The sequence below is a fragment of the Acomys minous genome (genome assembly GCF_964271855.1).
Source record: "Acomys minous genome assembly, chromosome: 6".
Classification (NCBI taxonomy): domain Eukaryota; kingdom Metazoa; phylum Chordata; class Mammalia; order Rodentia; family Muridae; genus Acomys; species Acomys minous.
The window spans coordinates 85,401,690-85,421,221 of record NC_140487.1 but is presented as its reverse complement, the minus strand read 5'-3'; the positions used below and the strand labels follow the sequence as shown (position 1 = coordinate 85,421,221).

The 19,532-nt window shown below is 46.1% G+C and overlaps 1 long non-coding RNA gene across 1 annotated transcript in view; it reads left to right on the top strand.

Annotated features, from left to right (window-relative positions):
- Window positions 1-13,667, top strand: part of LOC311600778 — a 31,434-nt gene extending 17,767 nt beyond the window's left edge. Inside the window, exon 2 of the long non-coding RNA XR_014780357.1 lies at window positions 13,439-13,667. This is a non-coding gene — a long non-coding RNA (uncharacterized lncRNA). The remainder of the gene's footprint in view (window positions 1-13,438) is intronic.
- Window positions 13,668-19,532: the final 5,865 nt, after the last annotated feature.

Here is a 19,532-nt window from a genome sequence, read left to right as displayed (position 1 = left end):
TGCTAGGAATTGGTATGCTGGAGATCAATTGCCTGGCTCAAGTGAGATTTCAAGAAGGTATTATGTAGCAGAAAGAAATCAAACTGCCGTTCATGAATCGGGCTCTTTATTTCCTATATAGCATTCAACAGGTTTCCCAGAGAAAGAAAACAAATGGGAAAATGCCCCAAACACATGCAGTTACTGCAAATGAGAAAACTGTTCTCATGTAGCGTGTGATTTTAAAGGCAGGGGAAGGTCCTAATTGTCCTCCAGGCTGTGGGCCCCAGTCTAATTTATGGAGGGAAGGGCCAAGGAGGTAAATCTTTGTGTCGTTTTCTGAGCCACCCCAAAATGAGTCCATTAGCCCACCTCCTATGAATGGAGGCGTTTTCTCCCAGCTGTACATTGCCCCAGCCCTCTCCCACACCCAGCGTCACCCCGGGCACAGGCTCTGAGATCCCCAGGGCACAGCTGACAATGGGGCATTCAGGAAGGCCTTTCCCAATGGGGGTAGGAAGCCTGTTTTATGCCCTGTTAATTACTGCAACAATTTATAAATTCATGACAAACATAAAGTCCTCACAGAGATTGGATTTCAAATGGTATTTACCTGTAACAGAATCCCTTTTGTTTGTAATTCCTGGATTTATGAGCTGTTGCCCAACAAAATGGAACTGCCCCCTGGTCCCTGTGGGGGGCACTAGCAGGGGACCTCTAGCGCGCCACAGAGACAGAAGCCCACTCAGGCTTGGATGCAGGGAATGCAGTCTCCGGCCTCCAGTTCTTGGAACTCCTTGGTTTCAAAGCCTTGGATTTGGAGTCCTGAGAGGAGGGGAGATCGCTCTGGGTCAGGTGAATTTTCTCCCAGGGGTGAACTATTTTGCCTTTGTGTCTTTGCGGGGGAAACTTCTTCACAGCATCTTTATCTCTCTTTGGATGTCCGGACTTGACAAAACAACCCAGAGTTTCACAATCTCCACTCTTGCCCTCCCTCTCCTCACCTTTCCTTTGGACACAAGAATGGTTTTCATGAAACCTTAGATGCAGTTCCTGCTTTTTTAAAAATATCACTCAATGCTTCCTCTTTGCTTTTACAAGAAATCCACACTCCTCCACGACCCCTGCAGGGTCCTGTGTGGGTCCCTGCACAGCTGCCCTGACTGCTTGTTTCTGTTTGGCTACAGCAGCCTCTTCTCTCTTTGTTCTTCTCCCTAAGATGCTGAGCTGCTTCTGTCACCTTGTAGACTTCCTGTGACTGCAATGACATACTCAAGATAGTCAGGGGGAAGAAAAAGAGTTCCTTTTGTCCCACAGTTTGGAAGATTTTGGCCCACAGTGAGTGAACTCTATTGCTTTTGGGTGAGCACATAATGGCAGGGTGTGTGCACGGCGGAGCGAACATTCATTTCATTGAAGGGAAGTCAGAGAGAAAGAGGCTGTGGCACTATCCCCTTTAATGCCACACTCCCAGTGATCAGGAGGCCTACCACTAGGCCCCACGTCTTAATGAGACTGTTACCTCATAGTGCCAGCTGTGGCTAAGCACTTAACACACACACACACACACACACACACACACACACACACACACACACACACCTATGCTATTTCAGATCCAAATTCCTGCACGCCCTTCTATCTCTTTGCATTACAATTGGCAGGAGACACCTGCGACAGAAGAGCAAAAGACTCCACTTGAGGGCAGCAAATGGCAGCATGCCACCGAGCTGTGCGGCTCAGCCCATCTTAGCAGGCAGCATGGAGGATGCTGGGGAGAGTGGACACTGATAGCATGAAAGCAGAGAAGAAAGTTGCTTGGTTTCTGGGATTCTGGTAAGAAGGGACAGAGACCTTCAGGAGAACAGGAGAAAGGCCTTGCGGTGCTCTGGGGGTGCAAGGTGGGGAGGGGACTTTGGAACTGTTGAAGCCTGCTGTTTCAAAGGAGGTGGTCTCATCTGACCTGCCCTAGAGGCGGAGCCCAGCTCTGCACAGCCCCTCTGGCTTTCAGTGAGTTCTCAGCTTCGGTAAACACTGTCCATGGATGCGAAGGTGCTAACTTTATGAGTCTTGGCAAGGAGCTGCTTTTATTTTCTATTCAGTGACAGAATATCCGTCCTGTCCTCTGTAAGATACATGGGGGACACCTGGGGTTACATCCATTTAGGCAGACCACCGTCTTTAAAGAGCCATGAAAATCTGGTGTGGTGATGTGCTGGGGCTTTCCAAAGAGCCTATTAAAAATGCACACACACTAATTTTTTTTTCCTTCAGAGGATAAGTATCTGCAAAGAGATCTGCAGGAGAGAGCACAGACTTCTCTCAGTTGTCCCGTGAACGGCCATCTGACCACAAGCAGAATTCTTTCCTCTCTGAGGCTTTCATAGTCTTTGGTTGCTGCTAGGAAGAACCCTGGGATGGTGTCAACACTCACAAGGGACACCAGTGCTGCTTTGCATAAGAATTAAACAATCTAAGGACTGGATCTCTCCATTTTCTAGCAGAGAAGCTAGGAAAAACACATTCCAGCCTGTTAAACTTCAGGTGTGGGAGAGGAAGTTAGGATACTTTTAAAAACATTAATTAACTTAGTTATTCACTTTACATCTGGTGATAGCCTCCTCCCTCCTCCCCTGACAGTCCCACCTTCCCTTTCCCCTCCTTGCTATTCCTCAGGAAAAGGGAGCCCCCCCCCCTACCCACCCACTCTGGCTCATCAAGTCACATCAGGATTGGGGCCATCCTTTTCCCCTGTGGTCTGCCAAGGCAGCCAACAAGCAGGCAACAGAGTCCTTGTCAGAGACAGTCCCCACTCCTCGCTTTCCCTTACCAGCGGACCCACAGGAAGTCTGAGCTGCCCATCAGCTATGTCTACGTAGAAGACCTAGAACCAGTCCATGCAAGGTCCATGGCTGGTGTTTCAGTATCAGCAGGCCTCTGCGGACCCTTGGTTAGTCAACTCTGATGGCCTTCTTGTAGAGTTCCTGTCACCTCTAGGTCCTTTTATCCTCTCTCCCTCCAGTTTTCCACTAGACTCCCTATGCTTCGCCCAATGTTTGGCTGTGAATCTCAGCATCTGTTTCAAAGCTCTGTGGGTGGAGCCTCTCAGAGGACAACTCTGCTAGGCTCCTGTCTGCAAGCATAGCAGACTATCCTTAATAGTGTCAGGGGCTGCCTCTTTTCCATGGGTGGGTCTTGGGCTAGGCCAGGCATTGGTTGAACAATGCCTCAATCTCTGTTCTATATTTATCCCTGTGTGTCTTGTAGGAAGGGTAAGTTTTAGATCAAAGTTTTTGAGGGTAGGTTGATGTTTTCCTTCCCCTTCCCCACTAGGAGTCTTGTTTAGTTAGAGGGTATCCTCTTCAGTCTCTATGACCCCTGCTACTAGGAGTCTCAGCTAAGTCCATTGCTGTTGGGAGTGCAAACTTGTACAACCCCTTTGGAAATCAATCTGGTGCTTTCTCAGAAAGCAAGGAATAGCTCTAGCTCAAGACCTAGCTGTATCATCCCTGGACATACACCCAAAAGATGCTGTACCATACAACAAGGACATTTGCTCAACTATGTTCATAACAGCTTTATCTGTAATAGCCAGAATCTGGAAACAACCTAGACATTCCTCAATTGAAGAATGGATAAAGATACTGTCGTACATTTACACAGTGGAATACTACTCAGGCAAGGAAACCACGGAATTTGTAGGCAAATGGGTGGAACCAGCAAAGATCATCCTGAGTGATGTAACGCAGCCCAGAAAGACACATGTGGTATGTACTCACTTATAAGTGGATTTTAGACATATAGTACAGGATAAACATACTACAATGCACAGACCCAAAGAAGATAAGTAACAAGGAGGATCCAAGGGAAGATGCTCAAATATCACTCAGAAGGGGAAAATAACAGATGGGGGTAGCGGTTGGACGGAGGGACCAAGGTAAGAGAGGGAGCACAGAGAGATACAAGGGTGGAGATCAGACCTGGAGTGAGCAAGGGGGTGGCTTGATGGTGGCAGCGGTAGGACAGAAGGCCAGCAGAGAAAGAGAAACTATGGGTGGGGACATCTTTGTGAGATTCTGGAGACCTAAGTCAGGGTAGGCTTCTGGAAGGATATGAGGAAGTGTAAGTAATAGGGGTTAGATTTCTTTCTCTTTTTCTGTTTTTGCTTTTTTAACTTTTAACTTTATTTAGTTGTTCACTTTACATCCCAATCATAGTTCCCATCCTCCTCGCCTTCTGGCCCCATCCTACCTTTCTCTTCCCTCCTCCCCTACCTCTGAGGAAAGCACCCCCTCCACACACCAACCCATCCCCAGCACCTCAAGTTGCATCAGGACTGAGCATCTCTTCTTCGGTGGCCTGGTTGAAATGCTCAGCATCACTTATCATCAGGGAAATGCAAAGCAAAACGACTCTGAGATTTCATCTTAATACCCATCAGAATGGCTAAGTTCAAAACTCAACTGACAGCACATGCTATCAAGGATGTGGAGAAAGGGGAACACTCCTCCGTTGCTGATGGGAGTGCAAACTTGTACAATCACTTTGGAAATCAATCTGGCGCTTTCTCAGAAAATTGGGACTAGTGCTAGCTTAAGACCCACCTATACCACTCCTGGGTATATGCCCAAAAGATGCTCTACCATACAACAAGGACATTTGCTCAACTCTGTTCATAGCAGCTTTATTCGTATTAGCCAGAATCTGGAAACAACCTAGATGTCCTTCCATTGAAGAATGGATAAACTGTGCTACATTTACACAAAGGAGCTAGAATTCAAAGCTCTTAAATGATCAAAGAAATGTATCGATGAAGTTATCAAGATGTCTGGGCTAATGGAGTTTCCAGGGCTCTTAGTTCGATGCTTTTGATATTATCAAGGAGCCCCAAATGATTCTTGGCAGCCCCCCAAACAGGTCCTAGTGTCTCATTTCCTAGTTGCAGGTAACAATCCTGCTTCCTTCGGTGCTGGAGCCCATCCTCAGCAATGAGTGGTTGGTTATATCCACGGTAAGACATCCTCAACAGCATTTGCAGAAGCATCCCTAATCACCTACACTGGAACCTACCTGTGTGAACATCAGGAGAGTAGATAAACACATGGCAGTACGGTGGTGTACTCAATATGCTGTCCTGATCCCCTTTAAGGTGGAGATTGGGTGTTCAGCTGGCAAGAATGCTGTGCTGCCTGATGGACGGCTTTCATGCTGCCAGCCCCTCCAGAGTGTCCTTAGCTACAATAAACCACTTTGCTTAAGGATGCCCTTTCTAAGAAGCCCACCTCTCCCAGGACCATGAAGACAGCCCATGTTGGCTCCAGGACTCTGCATGTGATCAGAGGTGGTAATTACTTGGGTTGACAGGAAGCTTTTCTGCAGGCAACACGGGCGACTGGCTGTGGAGAAAATTACACATTACATAGTTCAATTCAAATGAAAATCAAGCCCAGGAAAACAAATCCACAGTGAAGGAGGGCAGAATAATAGTGACCACTGGTTTTAGGTAGACTTCTGTGGTGCAGGCAATCGTCTAAAACTTGACTAAAAGGGTAGTTGCCCCTTTATCCACACACATATATCCATATTTAACATTTATTGAGCTATAACTGTGTTTTGTATACTTGACTATGTTGTTATACCTTAAAAATAATAAGCTTTGAAAATCAATAATAAAACAGTCAGAATGTATTGTTGCTGCCTCCGTGTCTTGCTAGTTTGTAGTATTTAATATATACTATGGATAGTTCTCGGTTATGTCTGTGAGGGTCCTTAATGAGATTTTTGTTGTGTGACTCTTTCTAGAGCAATATAAACAAAAATGTCCCCTCACCTTATGTAGAACAAGGACAATGAGACAAAGAAACAATGATACCCAAGCCCAGCTTGGTAGTGACCCCATGAGCTTATTGGCTGAGAGGCTACTCAAGGGAGAATGGGTGACTCAAAGGCAGCAGCATGGATGGAAGCCTGTCCAGCATGGGTGATCACTCATGAAACCCCCAGAGCTCTCTGAACACCTTTCAGGCAGCCCTCCTGGAGTCTGTTCTCCCTGAGCAATTCTTAACGGGAGGATTTTAATGGCGGGGAGGGGCCTCATGAGTCTTGTAACTTTTTGAGCTTCCTGACTCTTGTAAGTTTGCCTTGTAAATTTCATTGGCTTCCTGAGTCTTATGAACTTCCTTCCCACCTCCAGGAAGGAATGTTTCAATTTGGAGGCAATGGCTACCCAACAGATTAACTTTGGGTTTGATAAGACGAGAATTTTATATCATCCTCTCTAACGTGGGAGTAGGTGGGGGTCTTTCAATCAGCTGAAGGTCTGAACAGGACAAAGATGCTGGTCCATCCTCTAGTAGGAGAAGGCTCCATATTTAGCAGGGCACATAGGCAATTATAGAAAACATTGACTTTGTTATTTTGTTATTCTGGAGGCTATAACTTAACTTAGTGATTATTGCTAGCATTAAGTGACTAGGCAGTAAGTATTTGGGGGTGGTTAGAAACCGTCATCTCCGGCTTACTACTGATCTGTTAGGTAGACATGATCTGGAGTCTCTACTCCCTGAACTCACAGGGGTATAAAATGAAGGCAAATAGTCAACTTCAGCTTGATTGTGCAAATCTACTAAGATAACATGAAAATATACTTTGGAAACTACTGTTTGAGTTGATGCCCATGCCCAAGTGTTAGAGTTGGATTGACAGAGGTAAAACCAGGCATTTTACATGTGACCTCGACATGCATCTCAGTTGTTAGTGAAATGAAGACATTCTACCTTCCTGAGTGCATGTGATGTCTGAGATGGTCTGACTTGAGTACTGGCTGGCAGGATGCCATGCATGTCAGCTAACGTTACCATTGCAACGATGATCTCTGGTCCATTTTTAGGGAAGAAGTTAATTTTGGCTTAGAGTCCCAGAGAATGCTTTCTAGTATGGGAAGGTGTTGTACCTGGAGCAGGAGGTTAGCTGATTACAGGAAGTGCCCCAAGCCCTACCTCTAGTGACCCTGTTCCTTTAGCAAGGTTCCACCTTCTAAAGGTTCCCAGACCTTCCCAAACAGTGCCACCAGCGGAGGATCAAGTGCCCAAACACATGAACCAATGGGGGCTGTTTCTCATTCATACTACAATAGGAAGCTTAGTAGAGCATTCTCAGATGAAAGGAAATTTAAACCCATCTCTGTCATTTTGCCAGCTCTCTATTCCTGAGAACACAGTGCTTTTTGACCTTTCTCTTTCAGCTGTAAAACACTCCTAACAGTTCGATTTTTGCCGTAACCTGGAGCTTACTAATCAATAGCCTCTGTCATGATGAATTGACGTGTCAAGTTGACTGATGCATTCGCTACCTAGATATTGGTCAACCATGTTCTTGTGTGACTATAGACGGTGTTAACATTTGAATCTGTGGATGGAGTCAGGCCACTGGCCCTCTGCAATGTGAGTTGGAGGCCCCAGTAGAACAAGAGGCTAAGAGGGAGATCCTCTTGTTTCCCTGCCTTTCATCTGATCACTGGCTTTTAATGTCCTTGGGCTGGGGCTGGTTCTTGAGCCTGTAGGCCTTTGCACTGGAACCCAGACCATGGGCTCCACATCACAGCCTCCTCTTTGTCTCTAGGCTGCCAACAGCAGAGCATGGGCCTTCTCAGCCCCAATCATTTCAGCCTGCTCTTTCTACTAAGTAAGTATTGATTGGTTTCTCTGTGTCTGTTTAATGGTTTGAATATGAATGGCCTCCCATGAGCCCATGTGTTGAACACTTGGTCCTGAGCTGGTGGCACTATTTTGGGAGGTAGTGGAAACTTTAGGAGGTGAAGATTCGCTGATGCAGTGTGTCACTGGGGCATGCCTTTGAAGGTTGTATCTGGTTCTCATCTGCTCCCGCCCTGTTTTCTGTCAGCCATTGGGTGGAGAAACTCCTCTACCCTCTCCTCTTACGTCAGTTCTACTCAAGTTCATGGGTCCAGTCAACATCAGACTGAACCCTTTGAAACAATGAGCAGAATAAATCCTTCCTCCTATAACTTGTTTATGAAAGGCATTTTGTCACAGTGATGAGCAACACACACACACACACAATTTATGTAGAGAAACATAACCTTCCTATCTTTCATATCTATCTATCTATCTATCTATCTATCTATCATCTATCAATCTATCCATCATCTATCTATTATCTATTTATCTATCTATCTATCTATCTATCACCTTGGCTAGCACTGACTTCTTCCAACTGCTTTCTCATATTTTTTAGGAAAATCACATTTTTCTTTCACTCTCCTCTCACGGCAATGCCAATTTTAGAGGAACAAGTATCTGGGATGCATTTCACTTATCTGATTTTTCAAGTATCTTAATTATTATCTGAATCATACAGGCACAATTACTCATATAAGTAAAGTATAACCTGTGTGTTGTGGCGCAAACTTTTTGTTTGTTTGTTTGTTGAGACAGGTTTTCTCTGTGTAGCTTTGGCTGTCCTGGACTAGCTTTGTAGACCAGGCTGGCCTCCAACTCACAGAGATTGGCTTGCCTCTGCCTCATGAGTGCTGAGATTACAGGTATACACCACCATGCTTGGCCAGACATGGGACAATTCTTTAATCCTAGCATTCAGGAAACAGAGACAGGAGAATCTCTGTGAGTTGGAGGTCAGCCTGGTTTATATAGTGAGTTCCAGACCAGGCAGGGATGCACAGAGAAACCCTGTCTTAAAAAACAAAAATTCTAACCAAGAAATCAACCAACCAAACAAAAACCCATTAAAGTAGCTTTTATTTGCCCATTGTAATTGTTTGCGCTGAGGCTTACTGCCTCCATCTGCTAACCTAGGCCTAGTCCTGGAAGCTTCTAGCCTCCATACAATCTAATCTAGGCCTAGAATGTTTTCAGCCTCTGAGACTTACTACTGAATAAACTTACCCTTTCAAGTTCTTTCTAAACTCTTGTTGGCTAGTTCAACTCAGCTGTTCTGGCTCAAACTCCTCTCCTAGTTTAACTGACTGATTCAACCTGGCTTCTCTCTTGGCCTCTGACTGGTTTGTTTTGCTTGGCCTCAAACTAACTCTAGCAATCTGTTCTAATCTCCTGGTGCCTTCTCATTCTCTGGCTCATTTTGCGTTCACCCATCCTATTTTGTTCTTGGTTCAACCTCTCTTTGTGAAACTCTCTCTGTAAAAACTGCCTCTGAATTCTATGAACTGAACTGTCACAAACTCCACTCCATTGCGATGCTTCTCAACTTACTGACTCAACTGAACTCACCTGAACAGCACTGGATAGAACTCAGAGTTCTGCATGCCTCTGTCTCCTGAGCGCTGAGATTAAAGGCAAGTTTGTATTCTAACTGGATCACACAGACCTAGAAGGCCTTTGGATGTGATCTCTTTGCCAGAGCAGCCATGTTCTGAGTTAAAATTCCTCTACAAACCCCTGACAACAACAACAACAACAACAACAACAACAACAACAACAACAACAGCAACAACATTAAAAGCATAGACTGCTTCTTTCTGTAATGAGCAGCATTATTCAGGTATGACTAAACACAAGAACCTATTTACTTGAAGCACACAATTTGGCATTGTAAGAGATGTGCATGCCTTTGAGCTATCAACACAACGGATGCAAGGAATGGGCCATCTCCATCTAAGTTTCCTTGTGCTTCATAGCTAATCATTCCCATTTGCAGTCTCACCTCATCTTTAGCTGAGCACTAATAACCTAGTAGAGAAAACTAGGGGTCAGAAAGACAGTAATGTGTCTTGCCCATGTCAAGGCTGATACTTAGTGTCTTTGTTACTTTTTTTTGTACTGTGATCAGATACTGTGGACAAAAGCAATTTCCCATAGAGTGTTTATTTTGGCTCATGGCCCTAGAGGGAGAGTCCATAATAAGAGTGATGCATGGAAGCAGGCGAGCAGAGTAGGGAACTGGCTGGTCACATTTTCATCCACACACAGGAGTCAGAGACAGGGAACAGGAGTTGAGGAGAGCTGCAGTTCCTCAAAGCCTTTCCCACAATGATGCACTTTCTCTCACAAGGCTCTTATTCTTCCATAACCTTCCCAAACAGAGCCACCACCAACTGGGGACCAAGCATTTTATAATGCAAGACTATGGGAGACCTTTACCATTCATATTACCACCCCTAGGATCTTGAAGCTCAGGCCAGGTTCATGCTGGGAGCCTGCCTTCAGTCAGTCATTCCCAAATGCCAAGGAAGAATGCCACAGATTAGATACTTAACCCTGTTTTAACTCACACCAGGTGCTTTGCCAATGTAGCCTAGTGTTCCTTTTGGACAACAAGCTCAGCATCCCCATTGGCTTTAGAAGCCTCCTCTGTAGTGAAGGCTTATGTTCATCCATGACTTCTTTCCAAGCTCCCACATCCAGATGTGTTCATGACTTCTCCATCAGATGTTTAATTATCTCAAACTGAGCTTGCCCAACCCATACATACTTTCATTTATAACCTGCCTTCCTAGCCTCCAACTTATTCTTTCTCAGTCTTAATTTAACAACTACTCAAGTGCTTAGGTAACAAAACTGGAACTAACTCAGATTCATTCCTTCTCCTCACACAGCATCCCGAGCCTACCAGCATTAACTGTCTGTGAGAAAGAACCCCGATCTTGTCTCTGCTTTTCGTGCCATTGCCACCTCTCTTCTTCCACTTGGTGTGCCACTTTCACTCTTTTTTTTCTTCCAAGACAGGGTTTCTCTGTGTAGCCTTGGCTGTCCTGGACTCGCTTTGTAGACCAGGCTGGACTCGAACTCACAGCGATCCACCTGCCTCGCCACTTTCACTCTTTCTGCCTTTTCCACCCCTTTCCCATGCATCTGTTAGTGGTCTCCAAACAAAATCAGAACACAACACAACCTCCACTTAGAACCCCTCCAAGTCTTCTCACATGAACCCCACATTCTTAGCCGTAGAACCACTGTGAATTGGTTTTATGGGTCCCCACGCGCATCAGGCCATTCTCACCTTCTTTTCATTGCTTGGACATGCCAAGTTTATGGCCACCTTAGAATTTTGTGGCTTTTTTTTGTGTCTAGAATGTTCTCCTCATCTCAATCTGGCTAATTTCTATTCTATCCTAAGGAACAGAGATGGTGACGATCGTATCTGAAACCATCTGGTTTGCTTATCTGTCCCTGCCTGTTTTCCTCCTGAGAGTGAGAGCAGGAGGCCATCTGTTTTATGTACGGACCTGCCCACTCACGCGGCTCCAGCCCTCAGAAGCATACCTGGAGTAGCCCTGCTACCAATACCTACTTGTTGAATAAACAGCGGATATCGCAATCACCAAAGTTGTTAACCATCTTTATAGCTAAATGCTTCTCTGTTGCTCTATAAAAATTTAATAACTCTCCTTAATTCTTTCCTCCCTCAGTTTTGTTTTGTTTGGCCTTGTGCTCTCCACCGTGATGAAGAATTTAAATGTTTTAATTTCTTCACTTTTCTACTCTCTTGTGGGATCTCCCCTTGACAACCTACCCACATCTTTCTCTGTCATACATATTCCTCCTGGGTTTTGCTGAGTAAACATAGAACGGTTGCCATATTAACCGATATTTTCTTACCGTATACCTCTTGTATTTCAATAATCCTTACTTCACTCGCATTACCATTCCCAGTCTGGCATTCATCATCTTCTTACATTTTTACTCTAAAACACTACAGGATTTATTGCTCGCTATTCTTTCTTATACACGGCAGCTTCCTCACCTTGACTCTTGTTTTAACTTAATTTGCATTTTAAAAAGTTTTTTTCCCCCTGTAATTTCCTCAACTTGGAGCACTTCACGTGCACTTTGAGCTCTCCAATGTTCACCAGTGTCTTCAGTAGTATCACCATCAGCCTATATTCCATGCTAGTTCCAGGGAAAGGGGGTGTGCCAGGATCACTAAGATCCTGTTCTCACATTGCTCACACTTTTCTTCTGGCTTTGTGTTTGTGAACTTTATATTGCAGGAATCAACCTCTTGTCCTCGGCAGTTTCAAGGGCTTCAAAAAGAATGCTTCATTTTGTGTGTGCGCAGCTTGCAGCTGGTCCCTGGAGACTCGTCAGTGACACTGACTATGTGTGTCAACACACACTTCCTAATCAACAGTGAGAGGGAGAAAGTTCTGGAGAGTCGGCTACCACCATTAACTAGTTCTGAAGTGACACATTTACCTTCAGTCACATGTCACTGGGCAAAGGATGTCACATGACCCTACCAAACTGCAAAGGGAGTAATGCAACTACTCTTATGCCAGAAGGCAAAGAATTGGAAATAATTGTGTCCTGGGTGTCTGTTTGAGTCCTCCTTTAAAATGGATTTTCTTTTGAGGGGGAGGGGATGAACATGGCTTGGTTTTGTCACTGTCACATACAGGTGAAACACCTTTAGTGGAGCTGACAATGGAGGGTCCAAAGTCTCATTTCAGTGGTCCAGGCTCTCCTCAGGAGCTGGCTGTATGCCTGTCATGTCTGGCAAGTTGACCTACACATAATGGGGTAATAAGTTTTCAAGAGTGGGGGGAGGAAGGGATGGAGGGAGCAATGGGCCATGTGACAGCTGCTTCTGATGGCAGTGGTCTCCTCATGAGAAGACAGGCTTGAGTTTAGGACTGGATGATGGACAATTTAGCCTTTCTACAGGCAAGCTCTGTGCTAAGCCCTGTGCAAAAGCACTTTCAGCGTGTTCGCCCAGCTTCTCTTCCCATGGTTCTCAGCGGTTCTCATCTCACAAATGGGCAACTGCAGCTCAAAGAGAAGGTGATGGAGTCCTGGCCGGAGTGTGGTCTGGGTGAGTCACATCCGTGCTGCAGGCCAGCGCTCCAAGCTCCTTCCCAGTGGCTGCTTACTTGTGAGCTGGGTTTAGAAGGGCAAGCAAAACAGCTAGAGTGGACTGTCTAACCCCGAGACACCAGTGCCTGAACAGAGCAGGAGGCAGGTGCAAATGGGAAAGAAGAAGCGGCTTGTGACTGGATTATAAAGCTGTCTGTACACACCTCATGGTCACAGATGAGATGTGAAAGTCAAATTCATGCCAGTGGGCAAGGGTCTTAAACCATCACAGTTGTAAGAATTTTGTTAAGGTGACTTCATTTCTCTGAACCTTAGTGTTTTTGCCTGGAATAATCAGATGAAATGCCCTTTGTGTCTGTGTGCATGCGTGTGTGTGTGTGTGTGTGTGTGTGTGTGTGTGTGTGACTGTATGTCTGAATTTATGTATATAGTATATATATGGTGTGTGTATGTGATATGTGTATGTGTGTGTGTGTGTGTATGGTATATATGTGGTGTGTTTGAGGGTGGAATGTGTGTAGTGTGTAAGTATGGTATGGTATGTGGTGTGTTATGTGGTATGCTCATGTTCGTATGCTCAGTTAGACAAGTATGTGTGTAAAATGCACAGAAAGTATGTAATAATGCTAATTCCTGTCCCCTATTTTCAGGAACTATCACTGGTGGGCCGGAGTGGTGGCAGTGGCCAGGGATGGTATAACAGAGGCTGCGATGTTTCAGCAGAACCCAGAGCTCCACGTTTCTTCCAATCCCGACAACCTCTTCATCATGTTTGCAACTGGCCTCAGGACCATTTGGTGTTAATCACAGCAACCCGGGCTTCTCTGTGTGAAGGAAATCGTCCCTCATTTCTCTCATTAAAGTAAAATATGACCCGTTTTTATGCCTGCGTAGTTTGTTGCCGAGATTACGAGAATCATCCTCTCTGTTTATACAGAACGAAGAAACGTTACACCAGGAGGGCGCCTGGCCCCGAGCCTGGGGAATAGAAAGCAGATGTTGTCCTCTTGGCCCTCCCCTCCAGCTGTGCTCCCGTCTCTTCCCCTGTCTCCGAGTCTCAACACAGTGCTCATTTCAAAGCAACACAAAGGCAGGGGCTGTGGGAACACACTCATGCTGTGGAGCACTGGACCAGGTGCCAAGATTCATAAACAAGCTTGTCCCCAGAAACCAGGGGAGGGGGGGGGGCTACTTGCTATTAAGCCCTATTTTTTTTGTTCACATATAGGATGGACAGCATGTTGTGATACACAGATACGACAGAGATGTGGTTACTATAGTCAAGCAAGCTCACATATCTATTGACCTTGCACAGATACCTTTTGTTTATATGATAAGAGCACTGAAACCTTGTTGGCAAATTTCTCGAACAATGCACAGCCCATGTCTATAAACTATCTTCCTTATATTGTACACGACATCCCTAAACTACTCATCCAGCTCACTATGACTGTGACCTCTGACCTCTGAACCGGACCTCAGGTTTTCCTTCTGCACCAGGGTGTGTGCAGACGGCAAGCCATGCTCACCACAGACATAGCTGCAGAGTTGCGGGGAGGAAGCACCTGCAGTGGGGTGTGTTGCCTCACATGCAGTATCCTAGCAGCACCCCCACAAGGTAATTGGGGGCCCATGGGCTTGGGATTTTGGGCATGGTCAGTTGGACCAAGTGATGTGGACTTGGGAAGACTTTAAACAGAAAGTCAAATAGGTGGTACGGTTTGAAGGTCTGGTAACAGTCTGGGGAGCAGGGAGAAGAGAAACCAGAGTAAAGAAGCACAAGACTAACTGTCCTGAATGAGCAAGTGAGGCAAGGAGGCCTTTGTGCCTTTTCCACTGTCGTGGGAGGGCATTGGCTAACAGCCCCACCCAAGGATCACTCAATTCTTTATGGCAGGGATCAGCCGACTTCCCCTCTAAAAGACCAGCTAACACATGCTTCGGCCGTTCCATTCATATTTTCTTGGCCATCATCAACAACATCGCCCTAGCAGCCAATAACAAGCAAAGGTAAAGTAAATGGGCATGGTGGGATTGCTCCCATCGTGTTTATACATAAAACTTTATTTACAAATCCAAGACCTTGGTGCCAGTTCCTACACTGTGGGAATGTACTTATTTTCTGACAAGTTGTTTGCTATCAACCTAAGGGTCACGCTCTGTGAAATTACATGCTGATTCGCGGACTAGTGTCTGATTCAAATGGGAATAGCTTTTGTCTTGTAGAAAAACAGTAACTCCAAATGTTGTGGTCCTAACTCTCCTGAAGGCTATTAACCAGGTCTGTATCTAGCAAGGAAACTTCCCCAACGTTCTTACTACAGTGCTTATGTGAAATAAACCGCTCTTCAGACGCCCTCCGCTTGCTTCCGCTCTGCCATCTGGTAGGCTCCCTCACTAATGAGTTAAATAAACCTTTAACACATGTTCGCTTTGGATTCGTGTGACTGTCATTTCATCTAACTGTCTAGAAGTCACACTCTCCGGGGGTAAAGCTGATGGAGCAGCCGGGGGCGGGGGCAGATAAGGAGGTAGATGGTCAAGAGTGACAGTGCCAGAGTGGAGACCAGAGACCAGAGAATGGCGGTATGGAGGCCAGGGAGTGATTTTGCTGTTCACAGAGCACAGAATACTGCCACAGCCAAAGCCCATGGATTCTGGAAAGTTCCATAGTACTTTCAATAATCTGTAGTGTAACTAAGGCTGTCTCAGGCCCGAGCCTCCTCAGTCAGTCTAAAAGTCCTCAGATCTGAGTTAGAGCTTGTTACCGAGTTGTGTTGCATCAGGCTTTCAGCAGCTATTTGTTGGATGGTTAAATAAATACATGAATTGATATGTGTCTCTTCCTGCCTCTGGCCCCAAACAGGGTTAATAATCCTTGCTCTGTTCTGCCTCGACTCCTTGTACGATCATTCTTAGCCCTCCTGTCCTGTTACCTAATAACACCCTTCACTGTGAGCTCTTCAGGCGTCCGGGGTTGGTTGCAGGCAGCCACCTCCCTCAGTGCTACAGGCAGAGATGGAGTGCACAATGCACTGAATTGACTCCAGCTATTGGTTGAGTTAGGTGGGGCTCTGCAGAGGGACCGGGAGCTCCCCCCCTTTTGGCAGACCGTCTTCCCACCTGCTTCTCTCTGCTGCCCATCCATTGTCTTGTACATCTATCTACCTTCACTGGCGGGTTAGAGATTCTATTGTTTTCCATCTTGCTAGGCTAGGATCACTTGACCACCTGACATGAACCTTCAAACAAATACTTTCCTTGCAGCTGAGGTTCTTGCTAAGAAGGGCCTCTCAGTACAAATTTGGGGACTGGGTTTGAGGAGATGCTGGTTATTGACACTCCCTTACCAGCAGAACTGTGTGGTTATAGGGAGCAGAGCCCCAGCTGTGTGTTGAGCCCGAGCTTCAAGCTTGGGGACACAGAAGAAGGGATGAATGTCATGACTCCCATGGGACTTGTCTTTGGAGAAGACAATAGACAGTATTACAACTGCCTTCAAGATCGATCACTTTTAAAATTGTATCTATTGACTCTATGTATTGACTTAACACACCTCCAGTCGAATAGCTATCCAACCTACCTTTGGCTTAGTGACTGTCAGGCTACCGTAGAGCAGAGTGAGGATTGCTCTGTGGCCTGAGGGAGAGTGGCCGCTGCTACGGGTTGAATTAGAAGTATACACCTTATGTCTCTCACCTGTTTGGCTGCGTCTTCCTGCATTTGATTACAGTCCCGCTCAAACTAAGGCACCAGCCAAGGACAATACAGGCTGTAAACTTTAAACCCCTACCCAGATTTAGCCAAATGGGCAGAACATTCTCCACAGTTGAGTGGAGAGTGGGATATGACTTTCTCACATACTCTGGTGCCTCACATTTGACCAAGTCCCCTGGAGGGGGGAGACCTGGTGGCACTCAGAGGAAGGACAGCAGGTTACCAAGAAGAGACTTGAGACCCTATGAACATATACAGGGGGAGGAAATCCTCCTCAGGAACAGTCATAGGGGAGAGGAATAAGGGGAAAATGGGAGGGAGGGAAGAATGGGAGGATACAAGGGATGGGATAACCATTGAGATGTAACAAGAATAAATTAATAAAAAATTAAAAAAAATAAAAATAAAAATATAATGTAAAAAAAAAAAAAAGAAGTATACACCTTAGCTCCCGTGTTGAATGCTTGGTCTCCAGCTGGTGGCAGTAGGGATGTAGTGGAAGCTTTAGGAGTGGACCAGGTGGAGGGAGGGAGTCAGTGGGGGCACAGCTTTGAAGGTTATACACTGTCTGTGGATACCTAGTCTCTGTACTTCCTGTCCATAACAGGTCAAGGGGCTCCTCTCTATGTGTTCCCAACTACCATGTTTGTTTGTTTTCCCCAAGCACTTGTGGTTAAGAAGATTGCCAGCTTGAGCCACTTGAAGCTGCAAGCAACTCAAGGCCTTCTTCCTCTTAGATGGTTCTGTTAGAACTTGGTTGCAGGGCACGAAGTGAGCGAACGGGGTAGAGTGAGTCATGAATGCAAAGGGAAGCTCCGTCCGTGTGGGAAAGGTGAGGGCAAGCATATGCCTGCGCAACTGTAGAAGGATTCATGTGCAACTAATACAAGATGAGAGCAGAGTTGGGTTAGATGTGGCAGGCCTGTTGGAAGCTTGTCTTCTCACAGGTCACTTCAGTTTTTGAAATGCGTAGGAAAATTAACTGGTCACCTTTGAGACGACATGTCAGGGAAAGCCTAGGATGCTCACAGGAGCAATAACCCAGTCTGAGAATGGCAGGGAGACTTCCTAGAGGAGATAACATTTAATATGAGGCCTTCAGAGCCTTGACATGAGCCAGATGTTTTAAGAGGAGTGCTTCCGGTAATCTGAAGTGCCCCCGAGGGGCTCATCAAATCTTAAAAGTGGGAAGGAGCACTTGAGGGTGGTAACTTCGAGGGTTAGGGTGGGTGGTAGTTGGAGCGAAGAGCTTGACTTTAGATGTTGATGTTATTAGCTGTAGGCTGTGCGCACAGGTCTTGGCTGTCCTGCACCCAGTGCCTAGCTACATTGGCACGTGCAGTCTCTTCCCATCTCATCCTGAGCTGAATTCCTAGGCTCAACCTCTAGAGCAGCGGTTGTCAGCCTGTGGGCCTTGACCCCTTTGTGGTCACATACCAGATACCCTTCACATTAGATAGTTACGTTGTGATTCATAACAGAAGTAAAATTACAGTTATAAAGTAGAATGGAATAATTTTGTAGCTAGGGGGTCACCACTACATAAGGAGCTGTATTAAGTGGTCCTGGCATTAGGAAGGTTGAGGATCAGGACCACCGGGTTAGATCTTTTTAGTAACATTTCTGGTTACAGCTGGTGAGTGGCAGGGGCAGTCTAGGACGGTACCTCCCCTTCTGGTTTATCTCTATTATCTGGTGGTCCCAGCTGATGAGTGGCAAGGGGCAGTCTAGGACATTGCCTCCCCTTCTGGTTCATCTCTATGATCTGGTGGTCCCAGCTGGTGAGTGGCAGGGGGCAGTCTAGGACGTTGCCTCCCCTTCTGATTCATCTCTATGATCTGGTGATCACAGCTGGTGAGTGGCAGGGGGCAGTCTAGGACATTTCCACCCCTTCTGGTTCATTTCTATGGTAAGTATGGAGGATACTGGCCTCACTGTATGGAATTCACAGGGTGAAGGTGTGCTATTCACCTGGTCACGGCCGTGTCAAGGACCTCAATGTCTCAGCCCCATGGGAATGGTAAAACCTTCCCCAGTGAGGCTCAGAAGGATGACCAGGCGCAGGTGTGAACGTTAATAGTATATACAGAAAAATGCCCTCTGTGATTTTCTCCTTTGGGACACTTACAACCTGAAGACCACTCCCCTATAGAGTCTGCTCCTACCTAGATTAGTTAAGCGCACCTCTGTGTTCAGCTGTATGCAATAACTCCACATCCCTGTTCAACTATAGATAGAAACACACTGAGCTTAGAGGGAGCATCCGCAGTAGCTTTTCTGCATACGTGTGGTATCTGTGTGCCTGTCTTTTCCTCATTCCCGTACCTCCCCAGTCAGGTCAATTGGATCTGTGCAAAAATGTGATCCTTCACAGATGACCCAGAATGCAACGACAGTGACCGACCTCTTACAGAGATCCACGTAATCCCAGCTATTTCATAGTGATGGCCCCCAAGTTCCCAAACCCACTTTAACCATCTGCAGAACCTGTTGAGTCTAAGAACAGAGAAGCCACCAGCCAATACCCCTTGGCAAGCATCACAATCTGGTATGCCGAAGGATTGGCTCAGCTCTTGCAGGCACGAGATCTGTAAATTCCACCTCTTTTGAGGAGTAAGGAAGTCCACTGGGTGTAAGTGGGTTGACAGGCTCACAGCGAACACCAGCTCCCGGGGAAGCGTTCCAAAGGCAACCCAGCAGGCCTAGGCTTGCTTCTCACTAGAGTCAGCCGAGGTTCAGTAGTTAAGGAAGTTCAGGTAAGTAGCAAACGTTGAGCCAGGGTGTCAATCCCGGCTTCTGGTGGATAAAAGAAGTCTGTGGTCTAACATATGCCTTGGTGATTAGGAGACAGTGTGAAAGAACTTTGATTCAGCCCAGATCCCTGGCTTGGTGGGTAGCCACAAGAGGGGCCCAGAGCATTCAAGAGGAATGACCAACCGCTCTTGATTCAGAACCCTGAAAATGAAGAAGCTGTTGCCCAGGTGGAGAGCTGCTTAAAGGGTTGCTTCAAGGCCTTGGAAAGAACCG